The following is an 11,992-nucleotide window of genomic DNA, read 5'->3' on the forward strand; positions in this document are numbered from 1 at the left end:
AGGGACCGTCGTCGTCCCGGCCGTCGTCACACCTGGTGGAGGCGTCGTTGTTGCCGGAGAGACCGTCGTCGTCCCGGCCGTCGTCACACCTGGTGGCAGCGCCGTTGTTGCTGGAGAGACCGTCGTCGTCCCGGCCGTCGTCACACCTGGTGGCAGCGACGTTGTTGCCGGAGGGGCCGTCGTCGTCCCGGCCGTCGTCACACCTGGTGGTAGCGCCGTTGTTGCTGGAGGGACCGTTGTAGTCTCTGCCGTCGTCACATGTGGTGGTAGCGCTGTTGTTGTTGTCGGAGGGACCGTCGTCGTCCCGGCCGTTGTCACACCTGGTGGCAGCGCCGTTGTTGCTGGAGGGACCGTCGTTGTCCCGGCCGTCGTTATACCTGGTGGCAGCGACGTTGTTGCCGGAGGGGCCGTCGTCGTCCCGGCCGTCGTCACACCTGGTGGTAGCGCCGTTGTTGCTGGAGGGACCGTTGTAGTCTCTGCCGTCGTCACATTTGGTGGTAGCGCCGTTGTTGTTGTCGGAGGCACCGCCGTCGTCCCGGCCGTCGTCACACCTGGTGGTAGTGTCGTTGTTGTCGGAGGGACCGTCGTCGTCCCGGCAGTCGTCACACCTGGTGGTAGCGCGGACGAGCAAGATGCTATATAACCATTGGCTGGTGGAGTTAAGGAAGGACATTGTATTGCTGAAATAGAAGGTATACATAAATAAGTTGAAATTATAATAGATTCCAAGTGATCTTGGCGGTTTTGGAAAAGGTGATAGGGCATTGAAACTCGACCAAAGAAAGAATATAATCAGACAGACTATACTAACGTGTGCATGCAGGTCGGTTGATATTCCAAGACCCCTGGTTGGTACAACGAAGTTCATTGGCTCCATCTAGACACCAGCCAACATCACAAGAAAACGAGCAGGTTGTGCCATATTTGAATTCTTGATCATTACAAATCATCGTTTGGTGTTCTACGTCAATTGGTCTATCACATCTATTAACTGTAACAACCATAAAACAAAATGGAAACGGTTCTCAATAAAATAAATAATAATTGTACATTGTACAGGAAGTTAGATAACCACATATAAAACATAATATTATTACTCTGGCATTAGCGCAACAATGATATTTTTACAAATCCATGTATAAGTTTAGATAAGTTTAGTAACCATTTTGGGAGCACGGTGGCCGAGCGGAACGGGCTCCCGACTCATAATTGGAAGGTCGCGGGTTCGAGCCCCGGTGTATAAATAGGTACCGGCATTCTTGAATGCTGTAAAGGTAACAGACTCGCTGTGGAGGAAGTGCGGCGATCCCCGACATCAACATTTTACGGTGGAGTCTGGCCTAATTGCTAACGAAAGAGAGATGGGCACCCAGTCCTGTAAAAATGCAGGTTCGACTCTTTTACTTTTTTAGTAGCAATTCAAAATCACTCTCCTGTAAAACATCAAAGCGTAAGAAATCGCAACTCTCAACAATGTTACCATTATTCCATCAAATTAACTGCTACACGAAATTCCTCGCATGGCTCCGAGTAACTTGGTAGCAAATTATGCACGGATGAATGAATCTAATACCTTATAAACTTAAACTTTAAGTAATCATCCGCTCACAACCTTATGGTGTTTTTGCTAAACACCGAATATAGCAAATAAAATCTATATCCCCCAATGACACTTTGTTCCGTGCAATCGTGGGCACATGAAACACCCTGCATATATCGTTTCATACCCGTGACTTTGACCGTAAAAGAACAGTAGTTCTTGTAACCGGCTGGATCACGAGCTTCATAAGAAATTGTATGTGTTCCTTCCGTAAAGGTTGATCCCGATGGCTTCGTAGAAGTTAAGCTTACATATGCTGTTCCAGAGTTGTCCCGGGCCTGAAAGTAAAGCAATTTAATATCATTATTTAGTGACAAATTCAACGAAGCCGCTGATGTCAAGGCGTGACAAAGTTGTGGGCAGTAGCGTCTACTCCTGATTTCATAAGAATGCAGTACTAATATTTGGGATTAAAAATATCATGTTTTCCCAAATAAATCATAGCTCAATCCTAATCCTTTCGTTGGATATAACTTTTACTTTTGACCCTGTAGGCCTACAACAAGTAAATTGACCTTACATCGTTTGTGCCCAACAAAAAACCAAGAAACCAATTTTATTTACTGCTTTTGGAATCTGAGAACAAAAGTGTTAGGATTTATCTGATACATGCGGTGATAACGATATTTTCGAATGGATATAAAATTATACTTACAACTGCCGAACTCCATTCTACAACAGTAGCGGGAATAGTAGACGATAAGAGTGTATCTGCTTTCTTCGTGATTGATCTAGGACATGTAATAGTCGGTCCTTGTATATCTGAAATACAAATTATTAAACAATAAATCGCCGATTATGAATAGGTATTGCTTCTTTGTAATTTAGTCACTTGTTTTTGCCACTTTATTACAAGATCATTGCACTTTACAGAAATCGACCAATTTGAAGTTTGATCATACCGACACATGAGGGATTAATGTCACCAGGTCTCCAATTTCCACAATCACATGTAAAACTAGAGCTCCTCCCTGGACGAATGATAAAACCACTGGAACAAGAGTAAGTACATCGACTTCCGTGCCTGGTACCATCAGAGCAGCTAACATGGCCGTGATGAGGATGAGATACACCAGAACAATCTGAGAATAAAGCAATATGCCAAAATTAATAGTATTGATTGAGCGGCTAGTATAACAAAAGTGGTCGGCAAATTTTGTTTGTTTTTTCAGCCACTCAGAGGCGTCCCAGCTTCCAAAATTCCCGACACCCAACTCAACACAAAGGTTGGTAACCATGAGAGTTTCCAAATCTTTCAAAGACTCCTTTTGCAATGATTTAAAATCAAATTCCCCCCTTTTTATTGTTTATGCAAAATCGAGGACAAAATTTGGCCAAAACAACTCCTTTTTCAGTGACTAGAATTTCAAACATTTTCCTAAGTACCTTTCCCAAGTATTTGGATTCAGCATGGAAAATGCATTGAAATATCTCAAAACGTGGACTCTTTATGTTGAAGCTTATAGCCAACACACAGAACATTATATTATGAAGATAAATTCGAGGATTCAGAACCAGAAAGCCGTAACTCACTGTGACCATCTCTCACAAAATGAGCATAATGTTGGCTTCTTGGTTTGGTCTTCAAAAATCAATATTTCTTCCACAATGTCTTCATAGTTTTCTAATTGAATTTTGTCAGTCATGTAATGATTAATGTACCGTATCTTCTATAGTGCCCTGGCGACTTTATGCTCATTTTGTGGGAGCTGGTGATTGTGAGTTGAGACTTTTAGGTTCTCACGTACTTACCAGGTGGATTCGAATGCGATGAATCTACTGGATAAACAAAAGAAGAACGAAAAAATACAGTGAATGAGAAAGGGTAGGAACTTTTATGCAGGGATATAACATTTTCGAAAAATTCGCGGCGATATAGCTCACTATACATTTCAATATATTCAATGGTGCATAGTTCAAATTAGCGGAGCATTTTTCAAGTTTTGACCTCTCTGGCCCTTCGACCTATCTGCTTCTAACCCCTGGATGGCATGCCACAAAACAGTAAACACATTGTTTTACAGAAATAAAAGGTATAAAACGTTTTAATAATAAAAAAAAACATTACTAAAAATCATTATAACATAATGTTATTTAATTGTGGACAAAATTTTACAAAAATGTTTGCCAAGAATACATCACAATAGCATTTTGAAATTTTTAAAATGTTGATGTAGTGATTTTTTCATATAAATGATTGTTAAAAACGTTTTCATGTAAAGTTACCAAAACCATATCACGTTTAAAACGCTTATAACGTTTTGCGTGTTTGCCGGAAGCTAATTAAAAGTAATACTTTTCTGGATCCTTATGACGAGAGGAATAATTTGATGAACTTTTCAACAACATTATGAGCAGTTTTAAATTTGATCTGTGAATTTTGACAGTCCGCATCTCAAATTGCCCAAGGATTTCATATTATAATGTTGGTTTCATACTTTCCTAGTTTCCTGCCGCTTGCTGCTTTGCCGTTCTGAAGATTATTTTGCTTCACTACGCAGTTGCACCAGAAACGCTAGCGGTGACCAGCGGCAAGCCGATATCGATCACTCCACCGCTTTGCCCAAGCGGCAGCAACGCTATGAGTTGAATTCAAGTCAACTCGGAGCGGTGCCGCTCTGACGTATGAGAACAAAATACGATTTTGGAGCGGTGCTGAGCGGCAACAGTGGCTTTCAGAGTAATGCCGCTGTCACTCAGCTGGATGCCGCTCCGTGTTGCAGACAAGTGCAAGCGGCACGATGAAGCTTCTGACAAGTTAGACAGAAATTGTGAATGCTTTATTACTAACGTTTGCATAGGGCCTGCACTTTGGCTCGACATTTGAAAGGGGCGTGAATTCATTTTTGGATACGCCCCTATTATAATTAGGTAATACTCGACTCACACACATTCCCTATATTAATATGTATATACATGTACCACATGTAGTCAATCTGTCTGCTTTATCTGTATTGTGCCCTTTCTTAAGCAAATACGGTAGTTAAACACGATTTCATCAAACATTATAACAATAGCTCTTTTACAGTGAGCGTGTTTATAGTGAGCCAGATTATGCGGTACTTAGCTGGACTGCCACGCAGTCTATATTTGTTTATGTTGTACTAACCATTGCAAATCTAGACTACGCGGTAGTTTAGCTAAATAACGGAAAGATTGTCTCACTATAAACACGCTCATAGTGCAATCATCCCGGGCAATAATTGGGCAATAATAGAGGATGTGCGTGAAATTATTGATTGGCTCCATACAAAGGAATTGAACCGGTGTCCTTCACTGTAATCATGGCACAATGCAGTGCATTCAATCAAACGTTGTCGTCAACCTATTTGATCGTATTTGTGCATTTGTTATGTGTGTGAGACGAGCTGTCGCGGTAGATTGCAATAGCTTGTAATCATGCTTTTGTTGAATGAATTTGAGTACTCCGCCATATTTACGGTATGATACGTCATAATCTAGGTGATTATTTGCATTGGATATCTTGAATACGCTGGTGAGGTTGTGTAATAATCGGATTAATGCTATAACAGTAGGTGAATACAAGTTTTGAATATATCGCGTTGCAAAGCCCCATTCAGTGATCCCAGCGAAAGTGAAAAAAAAAATCAAATTGTTACTTTTATAAAAAATTTAATGAAAAAATTGGCACAAAACCCAAGAAAACGGCAGTATTGACGAAGTTGAAGCCCCATTCAAATACATGTAGCTAATTTATATATACTGTCAGTATATAAATTACAGATTCACGTAAATGCATTATTTTTGTCTTAAATAGGCCTACACGGCTTAGGGCTGAACCACTCGCAGAAGACACCAAGTTGATGTTTTATGACCTTTGACATTCTTTTGTGGCGAGTGACATGGTATTTCAATTCACGCCGAGTGTCCTTGACAGGTTTGACTATGCTTCAGTGGTCATGAAAGAATTCAAAAGATAACCTCTGCCCCAATAATCCCAAGCAATTGTCTGAAACTGCTCCTCGGATCATAAGAACTCAGTCCTCAAATGATAGTCATAATAATGTCCAAAATATAAAAATTACTGACTATCATTGAAGACTGAGTTCCACAGTAGTATCCAAAATCTGAATTTTGATGATTTTTACGATCGTCGGGATGAAAAAAAATAAAAAAATCACTGAATGGGCCTTTAGTTCCCTCTCCTTACCCTGGCAATATAAATCAAAGAAAAATAAAGAAAGAAAACAAGAAAAGAAAATTAACCAAATTAAGGGATCTGGAATGAGCGTTTTGAGCGTTTCGATAGTATTTTTGTGGGACATGAGAGCACATCAGACATATCGAATTGCATTCTGAATACGAAGAATGTCTTTCTGATATCAAATAAATTTCATTGTTTGAAATTCACGATATAATACAAATTTTATGACAAATTATTAAAATTTGATATTTTTCACATTTTGATAAATAACAGTCCTCGAAGTAAATATCATAAATCTAATGTTATATTCTTAAACAGTCCCTGGCATGATACCATACAGTCATGTATAGGCCTATGTATAGTAAATTTGTCTGCTTTATCTGTTTTGTGCTGTTTAAGCAAATAGTTAAACATAATTTCCATAAAATGTAAGCTTTTACTGTCAGCTAGATATGTCCCCTTTTAATTTTGAGCAGAACAAGTGAGGTAAAGCAAAGATAATTGAAATTCACTACTACTAGCGCCAATGAATGTTATAAGATTGTAAAACGGTACGATCCTCTGGGTGCGAATGTGTGTCCTGCACGCGTATTTTTTTCTGCAACTATAACGGGACGCAATACGATACCGGTATGTTATAAGAATCAAACTTACAAGAAAGATGGCTCTTGTCAAATCCTACAATTCTGTCAGAGAAAATATGCATATTTGCATTAAATTTTTAATTAATTGACATAATTGATTAATTAATAAATATTTTATTTAATGATTTACCATAATTCCAAATATGTCAAACAATATGTCAAATTAAAGCTAATGAAATGCTTTATAAATTGGTCAGAGCGCATTTTGCAGAATGCATTTAGTACTTTAGTTACATGATTCCAAACATTCTATTCCAATTTTTTGCTATACACGCATAGGAGCTGTACTTTTAAAATCCGCGCCTAATCAATAATAATAGTCTTTCACTCCATTGTCAAAGTACTGTGCTCCCTGTAGCTGTAGCATTATGGAGTGACCAGGTCCTAGAGTGTGATGGTTTTGTAGCAGATGACAGTGCTCATTCAAGCCTGTCAAGGTCAGTTAGTAGCCACTTGCTGAATGGATGGCCATGATCAGCTATCAAAGAGATGCCTTGTGCAGCTGCCAATCACAGTAGAGGTTTGATAACATTTTGTTAAAAACCCAAATGTGATATAAGGACAAAGCTGTGCATGTTGGTACTTAATTGTTTGGATTCTTACGTTGAAATTCCCTTGTATTAGTATTTTTATGTGTAATTATATAGCTTTTAAATTTTGGGAATTTTTGCTCTGTTGCACTGTACCATTATGGAATTTGAGCAAATCAATTACCGACACAAGCAGGTATACAGTGTATTATTTTATTTTTATTTCGTATCTCAGGAGCACAGCTCACTTGGTAAGGCATCAGAATTTGGTACACTAGCGCTTTGAACTTTAAATCGGAAGGTGGTGAGTTCGAGCCTCATCACGGTCACATTAATTTTATAAACCAAATATTGTTCGAACTTTTCATATTTGTTTTTCTTTTATTGTTTCTTTTCTTTGTCTTTTTTTTTTCTTGTTTTTTTTTTTTTTTCTTTATTTTTCTTTGATCCATATTGCCAGTGTAAGGAGAGGAGGAACTAACGGCCCATTCAGTGATTTTTTTCATCCGGACGATCGTAAAAATCATCAAAATTCAGATTTTGTATTAAGACTGCGGAACTCAGTCTTCAATGATATAGTCAGTAATAATCTTTTGGTCATTATATGACTATCATCATTTGACGACTGAGTTCTTATGATACATCATCCGAAGAGCAGTTTCAGACAATTGCTTGGGATTGTTGGGGCAGAGGTTATCTTTAATCTTTAGTCTGTAATTTATATACCGGTACTGACAGTATATAAATTAGCTACATGTATTTGAATGGGGCTTCAACTTCGTCAATACTGTCGTTTTCCTGTTTTGTTTTTTTTGCCATTTGTTTTCATCAAAAAATTTAAAAACGTAACAATTTGATTTTTTTTTCACTTTCGCTGGGATCACTGAATGGGACTTTATAGCGCGGATTATTCAAAACTTGTTTTTACCTACTGCTATATAGTATTAATCCGATTATTACATAACTTTGCCAGCGTATTCAAGACATAGGTTATGTAGGGATAAACTGTACATGGGTATAGAGGCCCTGCATGCTTTTATCGATTGGCTCCAAACAAAGGATTTGAACCGGTGTCCTTCACCGTAATCACGGCGCAGTAGCCTACAGTCCATTCAATCAAATGTTGTCAGTGTGCGAGACGAACGATGTATAAATCTGGAGGTCACATCATCACTTATCATGCTTATTGTAAAAAGTTTGTCCAATGCATATACTGTGTGTATTGTTCCCGGGTATTGTCAATACAGTCAAGCAAACAGGTATTGTATTTTGAAAAGGCCGCTATAGTATATTCACAGGGGTGTCTTGAATGGCCAATCATATGGGACATAATCAAATTGCAGTGACTGCTTCCTTTGTTACCACATGTCAGTCATCTTGTGATTATTGGACCATGTAAACCTGCAAAAAACGAGCCAAAGTGCAGGCCCTATGATTATAAAGTATGCCCAAGGGGCCTTTGAATGAATGAATGAATGAATATGAATGAAAAAATCAATCAATCAATCAATCAATCAATCAATCAATCAATCAATCAATCAATCAATCAAATACGATGTTAATGAGTTGTGCTTAATATGCACATACCAGTGTAGTTGATATAGAACACTACCAGTAGAATAGCGACTCCGCACGTCTTCGAGTTGACGACGAACATTGTCGATCTCGTATGTTAAGTACCTGTAAAAACAATCAAGTTTTTAATACATTATATTATTACAATTGGAACAGGGATCGAATTAAGCACTATAAGCCCGTATGTCAATTCTTTTCATTAAAATCTCACATTAACCCTAGAACTACGAACTACCAACCCCCTAATATTTTTTATCCACCTAAAAAACGCACACATTTATATTTTACGCTCAAACGATCCAAGCTAATCGTAGATCCACCATTTGCGCTCATTTTAGTGATAAACTTTTTACCCTAGCACCTTACCCGGGGGTAGGGTCTGTCGTCAAAGATGACCATAGAGGGGATTGGTGAGGCCCACCATTGGTTTCTACAGTAAAATCAATGATTTTCATTTCATCACGTTTGTCAAATTATTCCAAGAACTACTGACTTTTTATTTCTTTTAGCCACAAAAAAAAATTGCCTATATTTTGCACATAGCCGGAATTTCCCAAATTTGCATGGGCGCCCTCACATTATGACGTCATAGGGACATTATGTGGGAATGTTAGCACTTATCATTGGATAGAGAAGACCCATAGCTATACATTGGTACTAAATATAATGGAATATGACTATGAATCAACAGCAACAAAAATAGACAAGTGAACTTTTTCTGAAGATATATATAATGATTATGATAAAGCAGCAAAAATATTATAAATCAAATCCAGTTAAAATGCAATTTGTTAACTTGTTATACCTTTCTAGCTACGGTAATCATTTGACTGTCCTATAACTAGAATTGACTTGCCGTCGATGAATGTGGTGCAGCAGGTGATATAAAGCTAAAAAATAATGCCATGTCTCAAAAACGAATGCGGAATGCGGGTTTTTTAAAAGATTTTTTGAAAACTTACTTTTGAATTACGATGTAAAAGAACACAGCATAATAATTGTGGATCATTTACACAATATCAGTTGTTTTATACCTAAACAATGCCAGTATCAAATCAAGTAAATTTTCTTCCAAATATTTCTCAGAATTTCATGATTTTACGGCAATTTTTTTTAAAGAAAATAAAAAAATAAAAAAATTGCCATTTCAGCTGAAATGGACATGCTAAGAAAACGCGCTTTGAGACATAGCCCTGTTTATAGCCTAACTTAAATGGAAAAAAGTGTCTGTCTGTATGCAGCGAAAGTGTAAAGCGTCTTTGTGAGAAGTGTTTCGATATATTGTTCGATTTGATTTATTTCGCATTTTTTATGCCATAATTCCTTAAAATGTTCATTAGACCTGAAAAACATCTTTGTTGGTAACAATAGGTAAACTAGCAATAAACGTCGGGATTTCTGAGGGATTTTCCCTATTTACAAGTTCAATGACAATGGCGAGTTGACCTTAAGTATAATCATATGTAAGTGTAAGTGAAAGAATGTGATATTGCTGGTTGTTTTTGGTGGGTTTTTTTTAAAGAATGTTTTGGATTTTTTTAACAAAACTTTAATGTTTTTTCTGCTCTGCATGCATAATTGTCTGCTTTCAAACGGGGAATTAACAGTTTTGTTTTTCATATTGCTGGCAACTAAGCTGTCAGCAATATTGCATATTTGCATACCGTATTGCATATTTTAATGCTCTTCGTGTTAGACATATCATAAAAAGTTTTGAGAAATTTTCTCAAAATATCAAGAATTATTTCGAGAACTACTGAGCCAATACTAGGCTTGTTTGTACTCATTTGAATGCATTTTTCATGCTGATTCCAAATATTGACTTTTTCAAATATATTGTTTTTAAACTTGTCGTCTGCAGTCGATACCATAGAACTTGGTCAGTTCCCTCGGATCGCGATGTCCAACAGTAGTGGCGCGTAGTGCCGACTTCGAGGCGCGCAGCGCCGATTTGTGAAGAGGCGCGTAGCGCCGACATCGAGGTGCGTAGCGCCGAGGCCAGTCAGAACTCAGATTACTTGTACATGGTATACAGTCTGTCCACTTAGAAGTACAAACCAAATCTGTGGCATCGGGGGTCGATGCTTTGCGTCACACGCGAGCACGACGCAACGCGTAAAGAGAGTGGTGCACAAATCGCGCAGCAGTTGGCGCGCGAAAGAAGCATATTGCACTGAAATAATTATTCTCATACCTCCAGTTTCCGAGGTCTATTTACTTTATACTTCTATGTGGACAGACTATAGTCAGACCTTATAATTACTTGTGCTATTGGGCATTGGCAGAGGCTCTATACTAGAGCTATCAATACCACCGTGGAGAGAATTAAACATGTTGCAAGCTACCAATTAATGAACATTTTTTGTAAACCTGTAGCTTTATTTACGGCAAATACCCATTTTTGGATGTATATAAAGAAATTCCTGTAAAATATACGTGAAATTCCAATTAAAAAACGACAACTTGCTGTTATATAAATAAAAAACAAAAACATAAACAGTAAAAACAAACTTTTTCAACAATGTGACCCGTTGTAATAAAACCTTGTGCAAATAAAATTGCGAGTCAACAATCGACAGCCTTGATTTTACATCAAATTTATCCATATAAAAATAGTAATATATGATAAATAAATTGACACTTACTTACCTAATGCTGAAATCGTCAGTATCATAAACTTAAAGTAAAGAACAGCCGTATCGCAGAAGTTAGAGAAGGCTTATTGCAGAAGTTAAGTACTGGGTCTCATTGGGTCTCAGTGGTTGAAATGGTACTCTGCATCTCAACGAGATACCGCAGATTGGAGACAGAAAGAAAGACCGCCTTACTTATCGTGATGGAGTAGCTGCAAACTGTGTGAGTCTACCAGATGCCCTGCTAACTTAAAATGTCGAAACTTGGAAATGATACAACTTTTGTCACAGTAGAGTGGGTCTTTTTAACCAAACATGCGATTGCGCTAATATCGAGAGTCACACCACCCGGATTGGGCATGAATTCAATTATTATTCTGAGATTGTGAAATTGGTTTCGGTGCCTTTTGTCATGAAGATAAATGAAGATAAACAACAAAATATAGTATTCATAAACAAATTGGTTTTCGAAATACAGTTTTTCCCGGGGACTTAAGACTACCATGACGTCAGAGATTCAACAAAACAATTGGTGATTTGTTTATTTTTAGAAATTATATGATCCTGCAATCTAACAAGATTTTATTCCCGAACAATCTTGTCTGAACAGATTTATGTTCATAAGTTTTGAATTTGATATTGAATTGCTCATATTGTATAATTATAACTTCCCCGTGTGGGGACGTGACAAGGTAAAGAGGTTTGTGTTTATGGATGTAGGGGTGGGATGTGTTGTCAGTCGGTGGGCGTATGTTCCGCTCACGAAGAATGGGGTATGTTGGGTTGGGTTTCATTGCTTTCGTGTATAGCTGTGGGTATGTTGTGGTGTTTTTCTACAATACTCA

The 11,992-nt window shown here is 38.0% G+C and overlaps 1 long non-coding RNA gene across 2 annotated transcripts; it reads right to left on the bottom strand.

The window, feature by feature from the left end:
- Positions 1-2,518: 2,518 nt before the first annotated feature.
- LOC140150491 (uncharacterized) lies at positions 2,519-11,483 on the bottom strand. Of its 2 annotated transcripts, none has more exons than XR_011858799.1 (4): positions 11,164-11,483; positions 8,527-8,619; positions 3,353-3,376; positions 2,519-2,682 (listed from the first exon to the last, which is right to left on the bottom strand). It is a non-coding gene; the product is annotated as an uncharacterized lncRNA (long non-coding RNA). The 2 variants fall into 2 exon arrangements; XR_011858798.1 differs by having other exon boundaries at positions 3,353-3,379.
- Between the last annotated feature and the right edge of the window lie 509 nt (positions 11,484-11,992).

The sequence above is a fragment of the Amphiura filiformis genome, chromosome 4, assembly GCF_039555335.1.
Source record: "Amphiura filiformis chromosome 4, Afil_fr2py, whole genome shotgun sequence".
Classification (NCBI taxonomy): Eukaryota; Metazoa; Echinodermata; class Ophiuroidea; order Amphilepidida; family Amphiuridae; genus Amphiura; species Amphiura filiformis.